Here is an 18,165-nt window from a genome sequence, read left to right as displayed (position 1 = left end):
CCCCAAGGCTAGTAACCTTGCCTGCTATAAGGAACTTTTTAAGTTCCAATCACAAGGTGGGTAGCCCAGCATTAGGGGGGTGGGAAGACACACGCCCAGACTGATCACCTGGTGCGGGCCGCCTCAGGGGAGGGCGTCTAGTGATTTTAAGGCCGAAACGTCCAATGATCCTGAGGTTCACTACTGATGATGTGTCAAATGGGAAATGCAACTTGGAGCCGAGGTTTTTGGGGGGTGTAGGGACCAGTGACGTTCAAGTCTTGCGCTCTGGTCCGAGGAGGAAAAGCAGGGGGGCAGAACAATCCTTCACTAACATGCGCCGGCCAGTGCCTTCTGTGCATCCACCTATCTAACCAACAGCCGTGTAGGCAGTCTGGGGGTGGAGCATAGCGTACAGTTAAGTCTGTACGACAAATAACCTAACCCTAACCCTAACCCTAACCCTTTCTTTTGAATTGATTTGGTATTATGGAGGAGCTCTGTGTCTGGTTATTGAAGATGATTTGTTCTTTGCTCCTATGTTGGCTTATTTTTTTGTTATTTCCGTTACTATATATATTTTTTTCTTTGTTTTTTCTGATTTGAGGTTATGAAAATGTTTTAATTTGTAATAAAGGTTTTTTGAAAATTCTAAATTCTCTCTATCTCTCTCTCTCTCTCTCTCTCTCATGAGCGTGGATCAGATCCTGCATTAAAACATGAACTTCTGATTTGCTAGCTCAACGTTCTACCTCTGGGTTATACAATGAGAACGTATAGAGTTAAATGCCCGCTAGCCTCCACCCCAAAAGCCAGCGCCTTCGCCGGCTCCCCCTTTGGCTGCGTCTATTCCGGTATCGCTTCTCGGCCTTTTGGCTAAGATCAAGTGTAGTATCTGTTCTTATCAGTTTAATGTCTGATACGTCTCCTATCCGGGGACTATATGTTAAATGGATTTTTGACCTTCGGAAATGGAAGCGGAGCTTGCTCCTTCCACTCCATGCATCAACATGGTATTGCAGTGTTTCCATGAATGGTGCGCTCCCCATCTCGGGGATAAATAAGTCAAGTATAAAAAAAAGAATTTGCTTCTTTTGTGCGTGAATGACGGTGTTTTTTCTAATCCGTGTGTTTTAAAATTGCTGTGATTTCGTTGGCTTTATTGGTTTAACGAAAAGCTTGCGTGGAAATGAACACGCTGATAAAGAAATGTTTTTGTAATCTATTTAATTAATTTCTTTACAAGTTTGCGGAGGTGATACGAGGACGAATTAAACATCCTCGACACAGCTGAAGGCGCAACAAAAGCGAACGAGACCGATTGGAATGTTAAAAACACCTGAAAACTTTTTTCACTACCCTTCATACTACAGCTGTCGAAAAACCACAGCAACGTCGACAGACCTGGAAGCATAGCTGTACTTGTTTAACTCACAACGACAACGGGAAAGTCATTGAGCCCTGTGTTTTTATTTATCCACGTTCTAAAATTGCTATGCTTTCGTTGTTTCTTGATTGCTCTGTACATTTTTTTTTGTTTCTATTCCACGTAAAGTTACTTTGTAATAACGAAACCATATATTTGAATGCGCAATTTAAATCCATTTGATTTAAATTGTTTCACATATTTCACTCTACACGGTTCAACCGGGCTGGAAACGGAATAAAAACAGGGTAGATCTCGAAGAATGTTTGGTCTCAGACGTGGCTTCGTGCGCTTTCCACCTGGTCACACACAGTAAATGAAATGTTAGTCGGACGGCCTCCGGGGGCGCCGTCGATGTGATCGGTCACAGGAAGATGCGGCCGTCTGGCCTCAAAGGGTGTCGCTCATACTTACCTGGCAGGGGAGACACCATGATCATGAAGGTGGTTCACCCAGGGCGAGGCTCAGCCATTGCACTCCGGTTGGGCTGACCCTTTGCGAATTCCCCAAATGTGGGAATCTCGACTGCAAAATTTCTGATAGTGGGGGACTGCGTTCGCGCTCTCCCCTGACCTTTGTGTTAAAAATAGATTCGCTTGTCGTTTTACGTAAAATCCAAGAGACGTCTAACCACGGCCCAAGAATACATTAGTCATCAAAAAAGCGGCTATTCAACGACTACATAACTTTTAATAGACAGCGAATAAGTGTCTAGGCTAAAACAAGGCTTAATTTGGGCTGTCAGTCAAAATCTAATAGCCGTTTGACCATTCCAAACGAATAGACTAGCCATTAAATAGAACCACAATCAAACGGCTACATGTCTAAGAGCACAAAATAATGCTTAGATGATTCTTTTACTTCCAATATAAGAGGTTCTCGGGAATGGCAATCATCCAAACTAATAAATTATAAAGGCTTTTATAAGAAAATGACAACAGTTAAACAACCTAGACAGCGTTGGGCAATACAAAATGCTAATAAATACAAGACAAATTGAAATATTGTACATGCATGTACATTAAACAAGCCAACAAATCTGCCAATGGGCTACGACAATTTTTCTTGAATTAAGTGTTTATATCTAGATTTGTTTCTTACCCCTTTGGCAGATTTATTTGCTTGTTTTAAGCCCAAATTCTGAGTTTTTTCTCCCTAAAGGCTAGGTTTATTTTCTTAGGGCATTTTGCTCATCAAAAAATGCATCTTATTTTAAGACTTTCTAGATATTTGTATAGTTAAAACAGTTCGAAATAACAAGTAAGAAATGATTTTTTGCAATGTATTCATTCATTCGCTACCCTTCATACTACAGCTGTCGAAAAACCACAGCAACGTCGACAGACCTGGAAGCGTAGCTGTATTTGTTTAACTCACAAAGACAACGGGTAAAGTATTTTCTTGATTACCTAAATGACTTGCTGTAGGAAAATAAGTTTAGGTTTAAGGGGGGAAATACAGTTTAAAGGGATATTTCAATTTATGATGATAATTCTGTCATCATTTACTCATGCATACAGGCTTACAACAACACGAGGATTAGTTTTTTTCTGAGTAACACAAAAGAAGGTATTTTGAGGAATGATGGTAAACCCACAGCAGATAGTCACCATTGACTTCCATAGTAGGAATAAAAAAATATGATGGAATTTAATAGGTACCATCAACCGTGTGCTAACCATCACTTTGCAAAATATTTTCTTCATCATTTATCACGATACTTCCAAAATATTTTTTCCTACTAAGTCAATATTTCATTATTTGCTTTACAAGCTTAAAAATGATGGTGACAGGATTCCATGGTAATCACAAACAGGTAAACAAGTAAAATAATCACTATTTACTTTTAAAAGCATTTTGAAAATTGCTTGCTTATGCTGGGAGTAAAGGTATTTCATGCAAAAGGTATTTCCTCTTTAAAAGGTAATGTATGCTTCTTTTAAAGCTGACACATTTGCCACATTAAAATAACAGAAATGTGTACTGTTTAAACTTTTTGGAGCCGGTGTGTCTGTGTTCTTGGGGCACACATCTACATGTAAAAGCAGAATTGCTTATTATTCTTCTCTATTTCTTGTATAGGTCAATTATGAGTGAAGAACCGTTCACCAAATGAAGACCGCAGCCAGGTGACGGGATCCTGTGGTAATCACAAACAGGTAAACCAGTAAAATAATCATCATTTAATGTTAAAATAATTTTGAAAATTGAAGTTCTGTGTGTTCTTATTGTACTTTATTTATTTCTGCAGGTAAGCACCATACCGTAAGCTTCATTCCCTTTATAACAGGTAAGGTTCATACTGTTTTATTCTTTTGTACTGTTTTATTCGTACTGTTTTAAATCATTCAGTAAATGCAAAGTTAAACTGATGTGTTTTTAATCTAGATTTAAAAGTGTCTACTGTTGAAGCACATCTGATCTCTTCTGAAAGCTGATAATAACTGAATGCTGAGGCACCTTGTTTTGAGTGAACCCTTGTTTTTTCTAAATGACCTGATCCTATTGATCCGAGTAATCGGTTTCATATTCGATTAGCATATCTGTCATGTATTGTAGCCATGAAGTGGTTTTTAAACAAGAAACAGTACTTTTTAAATCCATTGACCATTGCAATAATCGGCCCTGCTGGTGATGAAAGCATGAACAAGTTTCTCTAAGTCCTGTCTTGAGACAAAACCTCTAATTCTGGCAATATTTCTGAGATGGTAGTAAAAGCAGAATTCCTTATTATTTTTCTCTATCTCAGGCTCTACGGCATATATGTCATGATTTTATTTGTCTATTTATATGTCTATTTACAAGGACTGCCTTGGCCAAATGTTATTGTTAATTAATATTGAAGCAGTTATTTAACATAGGTCCTTTGAGTAGTGATTTGTGTAATGATCCATATATCTATTTTTATGTATATTTTTAACTTAGGAATGTGATTTTAAAGCTCATATTTGTTATTGTATGACACCTCTCATGTTATGAAAGTAAAAAATAAATGTATTTTCTGATGTCTTGCATTTCTGTTTTTAAACTGTTAATCCTTATCAAGTGCTATACATTAGAAAGTGGATATAGAGTGAAATGCACACGGTGAATAATGAACGCAGACCTTCAGTGCCGGACCTCTGACCCGCTAACCTCCATCCCGACAGCCAGCGCCTTCTCCGGATGCCATTGCGGTATCGCTTCTCGGCTTTTTGGGTAAGATCGAGTGGACACCGGGGACTACACGTTTAAATGGATTTTTGACCTTCGGCTATGGAAGCGAGGCTTGTTCCGTCCACTCCGTGCATCGACTCTGGCGCTTTCCGGGGACAAATAAGGTGAGTTTAAAATCAGAGTTTGCTTCTTTAGTGCGTGGTTGCCAGTTTGTTTGCCAGTCCGTGGTCCATAATACGTTCCGCGTTCGTGGTCTCTCCATCGCTCAGTACCTTTCTGTGTTTCTATTTTACGTAAAGCTAACACCAAAACGATTGTGGAAGGCGCTATATAGATTGTTCTCAAAGAAAAAAAAACGAGAAACAAACCCATGTGAATATGGGTCAAATTATCTAGGCGGAGCACTTCGTTCAAAGAAAAATGCAACAGAATTGTTTGCGTTGAACAAAGACAATGGTGCCTGCAGACATCGAATGTGTATTGTGGATAAAAAATGGCCAGTGGGGTGGGACAATTTTTCTTGAATTAAGTGTTTATGGGAAAAGTTCACAAATTTTTTCTTACCCTGTAGTCAGATTTATTTGCTTGTTTTAAGCATAAAATAACAGGAGAAGAAATTGTGTAGGGGGAGCAGAGGGTTTTTTTTCGTTCAAAGAAAAGCAGCGTGGCACGAATGAATGTTTGGCTGAAATGCTATCGTAATTTCCCCCTTAATTTTCCTTACAAACATGAAACCAGAGAGAAGGGTCAGTTGGCATCGAATTGCACCTTGTATTCGGTGATTGATTGAGGAAAAATATGCGTATGTGTATATATATACTTGTTTTGTTGAACAGAGACAATGGCCGCGTGCTCCAGCGTCACCTATATGCCTATTTCACAAAATGGCGGCTTTGACCGGAAGTAGGGAAAACATCGTTCAGGTTGCACCACTACGATGGCCACTCAATATAGTATGGACTGACAGCTGCTTTGTTTTCTCCTACACATGAATTTACTTGTAAAAATAACAATAACAGATATTGTCGATTGGTGTTATATTATTTTTTTAGCATTTCGTATTATCAAAATATATCATATGTTAGACAGCTTATCAATTTTAAATAAAATAACGAGACATACATAACTATTCGTGTCTGCTCCCGTTTATTGTAATGAGTGTGCACATTTGGAGAAATACTTAGACATTTTACTTCTTATTTCTTTAGACTGAATAATTATTTCTTATTAATTCCAAAGTATGCGACCCGATGATCTAATCGTGGTGTATGTGCTATTCCTCGTTTGTTTGCCTGCATCCATTGCTTTACGGCTTGCTTGTTGCGTTTAAATGCACATTTGATTTCTTTACCAGCATTGGATTTAGACCATTCAATGAGAAGAGTTAACAGCGTTTATTATGATTGATAAGCCCTCAACGGAGAATGAGGTCGGCATACATTAAAAGCCTTATTTTGTTTTTATCGTGTGCCTTCCAAAATGTATGCGACGAAACTTAAATCACGCAAAATATGAATGGTAACTAGACGTGCTTGTTGTGTGCAAGGAGTGCATTTATTTGTAAACTTTTGCTAAATCAAAATGGTTTATTTGTATTTGCTTTTTACCTGGGTTTTATCAGGTTCGCAGTCGGGACATTTTTAATCCATAGTGTATGCATAATTAATTTCAAAGAAATAAGAAGTAAAATGTGTACGTATTCCTCAAAATGTGCTTTGGACTAAGTCCCCCGTCATCACAGCAAACGGGAGCAGACCCGAATAGGTATGTCTAGTTATTTTATTAAAAATTTCCAGCCGTCTGTAAATTTATGTTTGAAAGAAAAAAGTAAATTAATATCTTACTTACTGTTTTTGTCTTGTTTTCTAGTGAATATCTGACAATGCTTAAATGGAGATACATTTACTTGGTAAGCAAAGTGGCTTAAGATATTATGTATTGTAATAGAAAATTGTTATAAAAACGTTTTGTTTTTGCTGGGAATTCTTGTATATATTTCACAGCTATATAATTAATTATAATAACGCACTTTTTGTTGATAAACATGTTAAAAAATACATTAACACATAATAATGTGGCAACAAATCAAATGTGCATTTAAATGCAACAAGCAAAAATAAATAAATAAAGCAAATGCACGGAAAAGAAACGAGGAATAAAAGAAACACCGCGATTAAAAAAATCAGATCGCATACTTTGTAATAATTGAAATAAATTATAAAAATCAACAGGTTTATATTTAAAACAAATAAAAAATATCTGCCAGCGGGGTAAGAAAAATAAACTTAATTCTAGTTTCAACTTAATTCAATAATAAACTCAATTTAGGTTTATTTTTCTTACCCCACTGGCAGATATTTTTACTTGTTTTAAGCCTTAACCTATTACATTTTAGAATTTATTTCAGTAAACAAGACTTAAATTCTAAGCCACTTTGCTTATTAAGTAAATGTATCTCGATTTAAGAATTATTTTTTAACTCGAAAACATTAAGAAAATACTAAGTAAACGAACAAATTGGGATGTTCAAAACACTTAAATATTTTTTTTCACTCTACCCTTCATATTACAGCTGTCGAAAAACCACAGCAACGTTGACAGACCCGGAAGCCATGATACATTAGCAGTTTTTAAAATAAGTTAAATCTAGAATCCTTATTGGTTTTAGATACTTTAAAGCAATGAATGATCTTCTTTCTTTTGAATTGATTTGGTATTATGGAGGAGCTCTGTGTCTGGTTATTGAAGATGATTTGTTCTTTGCTCCTATGTTGGCTTATTTTTTTGTTATTTCCGTTACTATATATATTTTTTTCTTTGTTTTTTCTGATTTGAGGTTATGAAAATGTTTTAATTTGTAATAAATGTTTTTTGAAAATTCTAAATTCTCTCTATCTCTCTCTCTCTCTCTCTCTCATGAGCGTGGATCAGATCCTGCATTAAAACATGAACTTCTGATTTGCTAGCTCAACGTTCTACCTCTGGGTTATACAATGAGAACGTATAGAGTTAAATGCCCGCTAGCCTCCACCCCAAAAGCCAGCGCCTTCGCCGGCTCCCCCTTTGGCTGCGTCTATTCCGGTATCGCTTCTCGGCCTTTTGGCTAAGATCAAGTGTAGTATCTGTTCTTATCAGTTTAATGTCTGATACGTCTCCTATCCGGGGACTATATGTTAAATGGATTTTTGACCTTCGGAAATGGAAGCGGAGCTTGCTCCTTCCACTCCATGCATCAACATGGTATTGCAGTGTTTCCATGAATGGTGCGCTCCCCATCTCGGGGATAAATAAGTCAAGTATAAAAAAAAGAATTTGCTTCTTTTGTGCGTGAATGACGGTGTTTTTTCTAATCCGTGTGTTTTAAAATTGCTGTGATTTCGTTGGCTTTATTGGTTTAACGAAAAGCTTGCGTGGAAATGAACACGCTGATAAAGAAATGTTTTTGTAATGTATTTAATTAATTTCTTTACAAGTTTGCGGAGGTGATACGAGGACGAATTAAACATCCTCGACACAGCTGAAGGCGCAACAAAAGCGAACGAGACCGATTGGAATGTTAAAAACACCTGAAAACTTTTTTCACTACCCTTCATACTACAGCTGTCGAAAAACCACAGCAACGTCGACAGACCTGGAAGCATAGCTGTACTTGTTTAACTCACAACGACAACGGGAAAGTCATTGAGCCCTGTGTTTTTATTTATCCACGTTCTAAAATTGCTATGCTTTCGTTGTTTCTTGATTGCTCTGTACATTTTTTTTTGTTTCTATTCCACGTAAAGTTACTTTGTAATAACGAAACCATATATTTGAATGCGCAATTTAAATCCATTTGATTTAAATTGTTTCACATATTTCACTCTACACGGTTCAACCGGGCTGGAAACGGAATAAAAACAGGGTAGATCTCGAAGAATGTTTGGTCTCAGACGTGGCTTCGTGCGCTTTCCACCTGGTCACACACAGTAAATGAAATGTTAGTCGGACGGCCTCCGGGGGCGCCGTCGATGTGATCGGTCACAGGAAGATGCGGCCGTCTGGCCTCAAAGGGTGTCGCTCATACTTACCTGGCAGGGGAGACACCATGATCATGAAGGTGGTTCACCCAGGGCGAGGCTCAGCCATTGCACTCCGGTTGGGCTGACCCTTTGCGAATTCCCCAAATGTGGGAATCTCGACTGCAAAATTTCTGATAGTGGGGGACTGCGTTCGCGCTCTCCCCTGACCTTTGTGTTAAAAATAGATTCGCTTGTCGTTTTACGTAAAATCCAAGAGACGTCTAACCACGGCCCAAGAATACATTAGTCATCAAAAAAGCGGCTATTCAACGACTACATAACTTTTAATAGACAGCGAATAAGTGTCTAGGCTAAAACAAGGCTTAATTTGGGCTGTCAGTGAAAATCTAATAGCCGTTTGACCATTCCAAACGAATAGACTAGCCATTAAATAGAACCACAATCAAACGGCTACATGTCTAAGAGCACAAAATAATGCTTAGATGATTCTTTTACTTCCAATATAAGAGGTTCTCGGGAATGGCAATCATCCAAACTAATAAATTATAAAGGCTTTTATAAGAAAATGACAACAGTTAAACAACCTAGACAGCGTTGGGCAATACAAAATGCTAATAAATACAAGACAAATTGAAATATTGTACATGCATGTACATTAAACAAGCCAACAAATCTGCCAATGGGCTACGACAATTTTTCTTGAATTAAGTGTTTATATCTAGATTTGTTTCTTACCCCTTTGGCAGATTTATTTGCTTGTTTTAAGCCCAAATTCTGAGTTTTTTCTCCCTAAAGGCTAGGTTTATTTTCTTAGGGCATTTTGCTCATCAAAAAATGCATCTTATTTTAAGACTTTCTAGATATGTGTATAGTTAAAACAGTTCGAAATAACAAGTAAGAAATGATTTTTTGCAATGTATTCATTCATTCGCTACCCTTCATACTACAGCTGTCGAAAAACCACAGCAACGTCGACAGACCTGGAAGCGTAGCTGTATTTGTTTAACTCACAAAGACAACGGGTAAAGTATTTTCTTGATTACCTAAATGACTTGCTGTAGGAAAATAAGTTTAGGTTTAAGGGGGGAAATACAGTTTAAAGGGATATTTCAATTTATGATGATAATTCTGTCATCATTTACTCATGCATACAGGCTTACAACAACACGAGGATTAGTTTTTTTCTGAGTAACACAAAAGAAGGTATTTTGAGGAATGATGGTAAACCCACAGCAGATAGTCACCATTGACTTCCATAGTAGGAATAAAAAAATATGATGGAATTTAATAGGTACCATCAACCGTGTGCTAACCATCACTTTGCAAAATATTTTCTTCATCATTTATCACGATACTTCCAAAATATTTTTTCCTACTAAGTCAATATTTCATTATTTGCTTTACAAGCTTAAAAATGATGGTGACAGGATTCCATGGTAATCACAAACAGGTAAACAAGTAAAATAATCACTATTTACTTTTAAAAGCATTTTGACAATTGCTTGCTTATGCTGGGAGTAAAGGTATTTCATGCAAAAGGTATTTCCTCTTTAAAAGGTAATGTATGCTTCTTTTAAAGCTGACACATTTGCCACATTAAAATAACAGAAATGTGTACTGTTTAAACTTTTTGGAGCCGGTGTGTCTGTGTTCTTGGGGCACACATCTACATGTAAAAGCAGAATTGCTTATTATTCTTCTCTATTTCTTGTATAGGTCAATTATGAGTGAAGAACCGTTCACCAAATAAAGACCGTGACGGGATCCTGTGGTAATCACAAACAGGTAAACCAGTAAAATAATCATCATTTAATGTTAAAATAATTTTGAAAATTGAAGTTCTGTGTGTTCTTATTGTACTTTATTTATTTCTGCAGGTAAGCACCATACCGTAAGCTTCATTCCCTTTATAACAGGTAAGGTTCATACTGTTTTATTCTTTTGTACTGTTTTATTCGTACTGTTTTAAATCATTCAGTAAATGCAAAGTTAAACTGATGTGTTTTTAATCTAGATTTAAAAGTGTCTACTGTTGAAGCACATCTGATCTCTTCTGAAAGCTGATAATAACTGAATGCTGAGGCACCTTGTTTTGAGTGAACCCTTGTTTTTTCTAAATGACCTGATCCTATTGATCCGAGTAATCGGTTTCATATTCGATTAGCATATCTGTCATGTATTGTAGCCATGAAGTGGTTTTTAAACAAGAAACAGTACTTTTTAAATCCATTGACCATTGCAATAATCGGCCCTGCTGGTGATGAAAGCATGAACAAGTTTCTCTAAGTCCTGTCTTGAGACAAAACCTCTAATTCTGGCAATATTTCTGAGATGGTAGTAAAAGCAGAATTCCTTATTATTTTTCTCTATCTCAGGCTCTACAGCATATATGTCATGATTTTATTTGTCTATTTATATGTCTATTTACAAGGACTGCCTTGGCCAAATGTTATTGTTAATTAATATTGAAGCAGTTATTTAACATAGGTCCTTTGAGTAGTGATTTGTGTAATGATCCATATATCTATTTTTATGTATATTTTTAACTTAGGAATGTGATTTTAAAGCTCATATTTGTTATTGTATGACACCTCTCATGTTATGAAAGTAAAAAATAAATGTATTTTCTGATGTCTTGCATTTCTGTTTTTAAACTGTTAATCCTTATCAAGTGCTATACATTAGAAAGTGGATATAGAGTGAAATGCACACGGTGAATAATGAACGCAGACCTTCAGTGCCGGACCTCTGACCCGCTAACCTCCATCCCGACAGCCAGCGCCTTCTCCGGATGCCATTGCGGTATCGCTTCTCGGCTTTTTGGGTAAGATCGAGTGGACACCGGGGACTACACGTTTAAATGGATTTTTGACCTTCGGCTATGGAAGCGAGGCTTGTTCCGTCCACTCCGTGCATCGACTCTGGCGCTTTCCGGGGACAAATAAGGTGAGTTTAAAATCAGAGTTTGCTTCTTTAGTGCGTGGTTGCCAGTTTGTTTGCCAGTCCGTGGTCCATAATACGTTCCGCGTTCGTGGTCTCTCCATCGCTCAGTACCTTTCTGTGTTTCTATTTTACGTAAAGCTAACACCAAAACGATTGTGGAAGGCGCTATATAGATTGTTCTCAAAGAAAAAAAAACGAGAAACAAACCCATGTGAATATGGGTCAAATTATCTAGGCGGAGCACTTCGTTCAAAGAAAAACGCAACAGAATTGTTTGCGTTGAACAAAGACAATGGTGCCTGCAGACATCGAATGTGTATTGTGGATAAAAAATGGCCAGTGGGGTGGGACAATTTTTCTTGAATTAAGTGTTTATGGGAAAAGTTCACGAATTTTTTCTTACCCTGTAGTCAGATTTATTTGCTTGTTTTAAGCATAAAATAACAGGAGAAGAAATTGTGTAGGGGGAGCAGAGGGTTTTTTTTCGTTCAAAGAAAAGCAGCGTGGCACGAATGAATGTTTGGCTGAAATGCTATCGTAATTTCCCCCTTAATTTTCCTTACAAACATGAAACCAGAGAGAAGGGTCAGTTGGCATCGAATTGCACCTTGTATTCGGTGATTGATTGAGGAAAAATATGCGTATGTGTATATATATACTTGTTTTGTTGAACAGAGACAATGGCCGCGTGCTCCAGCGTCACCTATATGCCTATTTCACAAAATGGCGGCTTTGACCGGAAGTAGGGAAAACATCGTTCAGGTTGCACCACTACGATGGCCACTCAATATAGTATGGACTGACAGCTGCTTTGTTTTCTCCTACACATGAATTTACTTGTAAAAATAACAATAACAGATATTGTCGATTGGTGTTATATTATTTTTTTAGCATTTCGTATTATCAAAATATATCATATGTTAGACAGCTTATCAATTTTAAATAAAATAACGAGACATACATAACTATTCGTGTCTGCTCCCGTTTATTGTAATGAGTGTGCACATTTGGAGAAATACTTAGACATTTTACTTCTTATTTCTTTAGACTGAATAATTATTTCTTATTAATTCCAAAGTATGCGACCCGATGATCTAATCGTGGTGTATGTGCTATTCCTCGTTTGTTTGCCTGCATCCATTGCTTTACGGCTTGCTTGTTGCGTTTAAATGCACATTTGATTTCTTTACCAGCATTGGATTTAGACCATTCAATGAGAAGAGTTAACAGCGTTTATTATGATTGATAAGCCCTCAACGGAGAATGAGGTCGGCATACATTAAAAGCCTTATTTTGTTTTTATCGTGTGCCTTCCAAAATGTATGCGACGAAACTTAAATCACGCAAAATATGAATGGTAACTAGACGTGCTTGTTGTGTGCAAGGAGTGCATTTATTTGTAAACTTTTGCTAAATCAAAATGGTTTATTTGTATTTGCTTTTTACCTGGGTTTTATCAGGTTCGCAGTCGGGACATTTTTAATCCATAGTGTATGCATAATTAATTTCAAAGAAATAAGAAGTAAAATGTGTAAGTATTCCTCAAAATGTGCTTTGGACTAAGTCCCCCGTCATCACAGCAAACGGGAGCAGACCCGAATAGGTATGTCTAGTTATTTTATTAAAAATTTCCAGCCGTCTGTAAATTTATGTTTGAAAGAAAAAAGTAAATTAATATCTTACTTACTGTTTTTGTCTTGTTTTCTAGTGAATATCTGACAATGCTTAAATGGAGATACATTTACTTGGTAAGCAAAGTGGCTTAAGATATTATGTATTGTAATAGAAAATTGTTATAAAAACGTTTTGTTTTTGCTGGGAATTGTTGTATATATTTCACAGCTATATAATTAATTATAATAACGCACTTTTTGTTGATAAACATGTTAAAAAATACATTAACACATAATAATGTGGCAACAAATCAAATGTGCATTTAAATGCAACAAGCAAAAATAAATAAATAAAGCAAATGCACGGAAAAGAAACGAGGAATAAAAGAAACACCGCGATTAAAAAAATCAGATCGCATACTTTGTAATAATTGAAATAAATTATAAAAATCAACAGGTTTATATTTAAAACAAATAAAAAATATCTGCCAGCGGGGTAAGAAAAATAAACTTAATTCTAGTTTCAACTTAATTCAATAATAAACTCAATTTAGGTTTATTTTTCTTACCCCACTGGCAGATATTTTTACTTGTTTTAAGCCTTAACCTATTACATTTTAGAATTTATTTCAGTAAACAAGACTTAAATTCTAAGCCACTTTGCTTATTAAGTAAATGTATCTCGATTTAAGAATTATTTTTTAACTCGAAAACATTAAGAAAATACTAAGTAAACGAACAAATTGGGATGTTCAAAACACTTAAATATTTTTTTTCACTCTACCCTTCATATTACAGCTGTCGAAAAACCACAGCAACGTTGACAGACCCGGAAGCCATGATACATTAGCAGTTTTTAAAATAAGTTAAATCTAGAATCCTTATTGGTTTTAGATACTTTAAAGCAATGAATGATCTTCTTTCTTTTGAATTGATTTGGTATTATGGAGGAGCTCTGTGTCTGGTTATTGAAGATGATTTGTTCTTTGCTCCTATGTTGGCTTATTTTTTTGTTATTTCCGTTACTATATATATTTTTTTCTTTGTTTTTTCTGATTTGAGGTTATGAAAATGTTTTAATTTGTAATAAAGGTTTTTTGAAAATTCTAAATTCTCTCTATCTCTCTCTCTCTCTCATGAGCGTGGATCAGATCCTGCATTAAAACATGAACTTCTGATTTGCTAGCTCAACGTTCTACCTCTGGGTTATACAATGAGAACGTATAGAGTTAAATGCCCGCTAGCCTCCACCCCAAAAGCCAGCGCCTTCGCCGGCTCCCCCTTTGGCTGCGTCTATTCCGGTATCGCTTCTCGGCCTTTTGGCTAAGATCAAGTGTAGTATCTGTTCTTATCAGTTTAATGTCTGATACGTCTCCTATCCGGGGACTATATGTTAAATGGATTTTTGACCTTCGGAAATGGAAGCGGAGCTTGCTCCTTCCACTCCATGCATCAACATGGTATTGCAGTGTTTCCATGAATGGTGCGCTCCCCATCTCGGGGATAAATAAGTCAAGTATAAAAAAAAGAATTTGCTTCTTTTGTGCGTGAATGACGGTGTTTTTTCTAATCCGTGTGTTTTAAAATTGCTGTGATTTCGTTGGCTTTATTGGTTTAACGAAAAGCTTGCGTGGAAATGAACACGCTGATAAAGAAATGTTTTTGTAATGTATTTAATTAATTTCTTTACAAGTTTGCGGAGGTGATACGAGGACGAATTAAACATCCTCGACACAGCTGAAGGCGCAACAAAAGCGAACGAGACCGATTGGAATGTTAAAAACACCTGAAAACTTTTTTCACTACCCTTCATACTACAGCTGTCGAAAAACCACAGCAACGTCGACAGACCTGGAAGCATAGCTGTACTTGTTTAACTCACAACGACAACGGGAAAGTCATTGAGCCCTGTGTTTTTATTTATCCACGTTCTAAAATTGCTATGCTTTCGTTGTTTCTTGATTGCTCTGTACATTTTTTTTTGTTTCTATTCCACGTAAAGTTACTTTGTAATAACGAAACCATATATTTGAATGCGCAATTTAAATCCATTTGATTTAAATTGTTTCACATATTTCACTCTACACGGTTCAACCGGGCTGGAAACGGAATAAAAACAGGGTAGATCTCGAAGAATGTTTGGTCTCAGACGTGGCTTCGTGCGCTTTCCACCTGGTCACACACAGTAAATGAAATGTTAGTCGGACGGCCTCCGGGGGCGCCGTCGATGTGATCGGTCACAGGAAGATGCGGCCGTCTGGCCTCAAAGGGTGTCGCTCATACTTACCTGGCAGGGGAGACACCATGATCATGAAGGTGGTTCACCCAGGGCGAGGCTCAGCCATTGCACTCCGGTTGGGCTGACCCTTTGCGAATTCCCCAAATGTGGGAATCTCGACTGCAAAATTTCTGATAGTGGGGGACTGCGTTCGCGCTCTCCCCTGACCTTTGTGTTAAAAATAGATTCGCTTGTCGTTTTACGTAAAATCCAAGAGACGTCTAACCACGGCCCAAGAATACATTAGTCATCAAAAAAGCGGCTATTCAACGACTACATAACTTTTAATAGACAGCGAATAAGTGTCTAGGCTAAAACAAGGCTTAATTTGGGCTGTCAGTGAAAATCTAATAGCCGTTTGACCATTCCAAACGAATAGACTAGCCATTAAATAGAACCACAATCAAACGGCTACATGTCTAAGAGCACAAAATAATGCTTAGATGATTCTTTTACTTCCAATATAAGAGGTTCTCGGGAATGGCAATCATCCAAACTAATAAATTATAAAGGCTTTTATAAGAAAATGACAACAGTTAAACAACCTAGACAGCGTTGGGCAATACAAAATGCTAATAAATACAAGACAAATTGAAATATTGTACATGCATGTACATTAAACAAGCCAACAAATCTGCCAATGGGCTACGACAATTTTTCTTGAATTAAGTGTTTATATCTAGATTTGTTTCTTACCCCTTTGGCAGATTTATTTGCTTGTTTTAAGCCCAAATTCTGAGTTTTTTCTCCCTAAAGGCTAGGTTTATTTTCTTAGGGCATTTTGCTCATCAAAAAATGCATCTTATTTTAAGACTTTCTAGATATGTGTATAGTTAAAACAGTTCGAAATAACAAGTAAGAAATGATTTTTTGCAATGTATTCATTCATTCGCTACCCTTCATACTACAGCTGTCGAAAAACCACAGCAACGTCGACAGACCTGGAAGCGTAGCTGTATTTGTTTAACTCACAAAGACAACGGGTAAAGTATTTTCTTGATTACCTAAATGACTTGCTGTAGGAAAATAAGATTAGGTTTAAGGGGGGAAATACAGTTTAAAGGGATATTTCAATTTATGATGATAATTCTGTCATCATTTACTCATGCATACAGGCTTACAACAACACGAGGATTAGTTTTTTTCTGAGTAACACAAAAGAAGGTATTTTGAGGAATGATGGTAAACCCACAGCAGATAGTCACCATTGACTTCCATAGTAGGAATAAAAAAATATGATGGAATTTAATAGGTACCATCAACCGTGTGCTAACCATCACTTTGCAAAATATTTTCTTCATCATTTATCACGATACTTCCAAAATATTTTTTCCTACTAAGTCAATATTTCATTATTTGCTTTACAAGCTTAAAAATGATGGTGACAGGATTCCATGGTAATCACAAACAGGTAAACAAGTAAAATAATCACTATTTACTTTTAAAAGCATTTTGAAAATTGCTTGCTTATGCTGGGAGTAAAGGTATTTCATGCAAAAGGTATTTCCTCTTTAAAAGGTAATGTATGCTTCTTTTAAAGCTGACACATTTGCCACATTAAAATAACAGAAATGTGTACTGTTTAAACTTTTTGGAGCCGGTGTGTCTGTGTTCTTGGGGCACACATCTACATGTAAAAGCAGAATTGCTTATTATTCTTCTCTATTTCTTGTATAGGTCAATTATGAGTGAAGAACCGTTCACCAAATGAAGACCGTGACGGGATCCTGTGGTAATCACAAACAGGTAAACCAGTAAAATAATCATCATTTAATGTTAAAATAATTTTGAAAATTGAAGTTCTGTGTGTTCTTATTGTACTTTATTTATTTCTGCAGGTAAGCACCATACCGTAAGCTTCATTCCCTTTATAACAGGTAAGGTTCATACTGTTTTATTCTTTTGTACTGTTTTATTCGTACTGTTTTAAATCATTCAGTAAATGCAAAGTTAAACTGATGTGTTTTTAATCTAGATTTAAAAGTGTCTACTGTTGAAGCACATCTGATCTCTTCTGAAAGCTGATAATAACTGAATGCTGAGGCACCTTGTTTTGAGTGAACCCTTGTTTTTTCTAAATGACCTGATCCTATTGATCCGAGTAATCGGTTTCATATTCGATTAGCATATCTGTCATGTATTGTAGCCATGAAGTGGTTTTTAAACAAGAAACAGTACTTTTTAAATCCATTGACCATTGCAATAATCGGCCCTGCTGGTGATGAAAGCATGAACAAGTTTCTCTAAGTCCTGTCTTGAGACAAAACCTCTAATTCTGGCAATATTTCTGAGATGGTAGTAAAAGCAGAATTCCTTATTATTTTTCTCTATCTCAGGCTCTACAGCATATATGTCATGATTTTATTTGTCTATTTATATGTCTATTTACAAGGACTGCCTTGGCCAAATGTTATTGTTAATTAATATTGAAGCAGTTATTTAACATAGGTCCTTTGAGTAGTGATTTGTGTAATGATCCATATATCTATTTTTATGTATATTTTTAACTTAGGAATGTGATTTTAAAGCTCATATTTGTTATTGTATGACACCTCTCATGTTATGAAAGTAAAAAATAAATGTATTTTCTGATGTCTTGCATTTCTGTTTTTAAACTGTTAATCCTTATCAAGTGCTATACATTAGAAAGTGGATATAGAGTGAAATGCACACGGTGAATAATGAACGCAGACCTTCAGTGCCGGACCTCTGACCCGCTAACCTCCATCCCGACAGCCAGCGCCTTCTCCG

At 36.5% G+C, this 18,165-nt stretch overlaps 6 non-coding genes across 6 annotated transcripts; all 6 read left to right on the top strand.

Moving 5' to 3' along the window:
- Window positions 1-835: 835 nt before the first annotated feature.
- Window positions 836-1,026, top strand: LOC135752756 (U2 spliceosomal RNA). The gene has a single exon (XR_010533283.1). It is a non-coding gene; the product is annotated as a U2 spliceosomal RNA (small nuclear RNA).
- A 785-nt stretch (window positions 1,027-1,811) lies between these two features.
- Window positions 1,812-1,976, top strand: LOC135752684 (U1 spliceosomal RNA). The gene has a single exon (XR_010533217.1). It is a non-coding gene; the product is annotated as a U1 spliceosomal RNA (small nuclear RNA).
- A 5,668-nt stretch (window positions 1,977-7,644) lies between these two features.
- LOC135752755 (U2 spliceosomal RNA) lies at window positions 7,645-7,835 on the top strand. Its single transcript, XR_010533282.1, has one exon. It is a non-coding gene; the product is annotated as a U2 spliceosomal RNA (small nuclear RNA).
- A 785-nt stretch (window positions 7,836-8,620) lies between these two features.
- LOC135752683 (U1 spliceosomal RNA) lies at window positions 8,621-8,785 on the top strand. Its single transcript, XR_010533216.1, has one exon. It is a non-coding gene; the product is annotated as a U1 spliceosomal RNA (small nuclear RNA).
- Window positions 8,786-14,439: 5,654 nt separating this feature from the next.
- On the top strand, window positions 14,440-14,630 carry LOC135752754 (U2 spliceosomal RNA). Its single transcript, XR_010533281.1, has one exon. It is a non-coding gene; the product is annotated as a U2 spliceosomal RNA (small nuclear RNA).
- Window positions 14,631-15,415: 785 nt separating this feature from the next.
- LOC135752681 (U1 spliceosomal RNA) lies at window positions 15,416-15,580 on the top strand. Its single transcript, XR_010533214.1, has one exon. It is a non-coding gene; the product is annotated as a U1 spliceosomal RNA (small nuclear RNA).
- The last annotated feature ends 2,585 nt before the right edge of the window (window positions 15,581-18,165 follow it).

Source organism: Paramisgurnus dabryanus, chromosome 9, assembly GCF_030506205.2.
Source record: "Paramisgurnus dabryanus chromosome 9, PD_genome_1.1, whole genome shotgun sequence".
Classification (NCBI taxonomy): Eukaryota; Metazoa; Chordata; class Actinopteri; order Cypriniformes; family Cobitidae; genus Paramisgurnus; species Paramisgurnus dabryanus.
The sequence above is the reverse complement of the archived record's forward strand: the minus strand, read 5'-3'. Positions and strand labels throughout refer to the sequence as shown.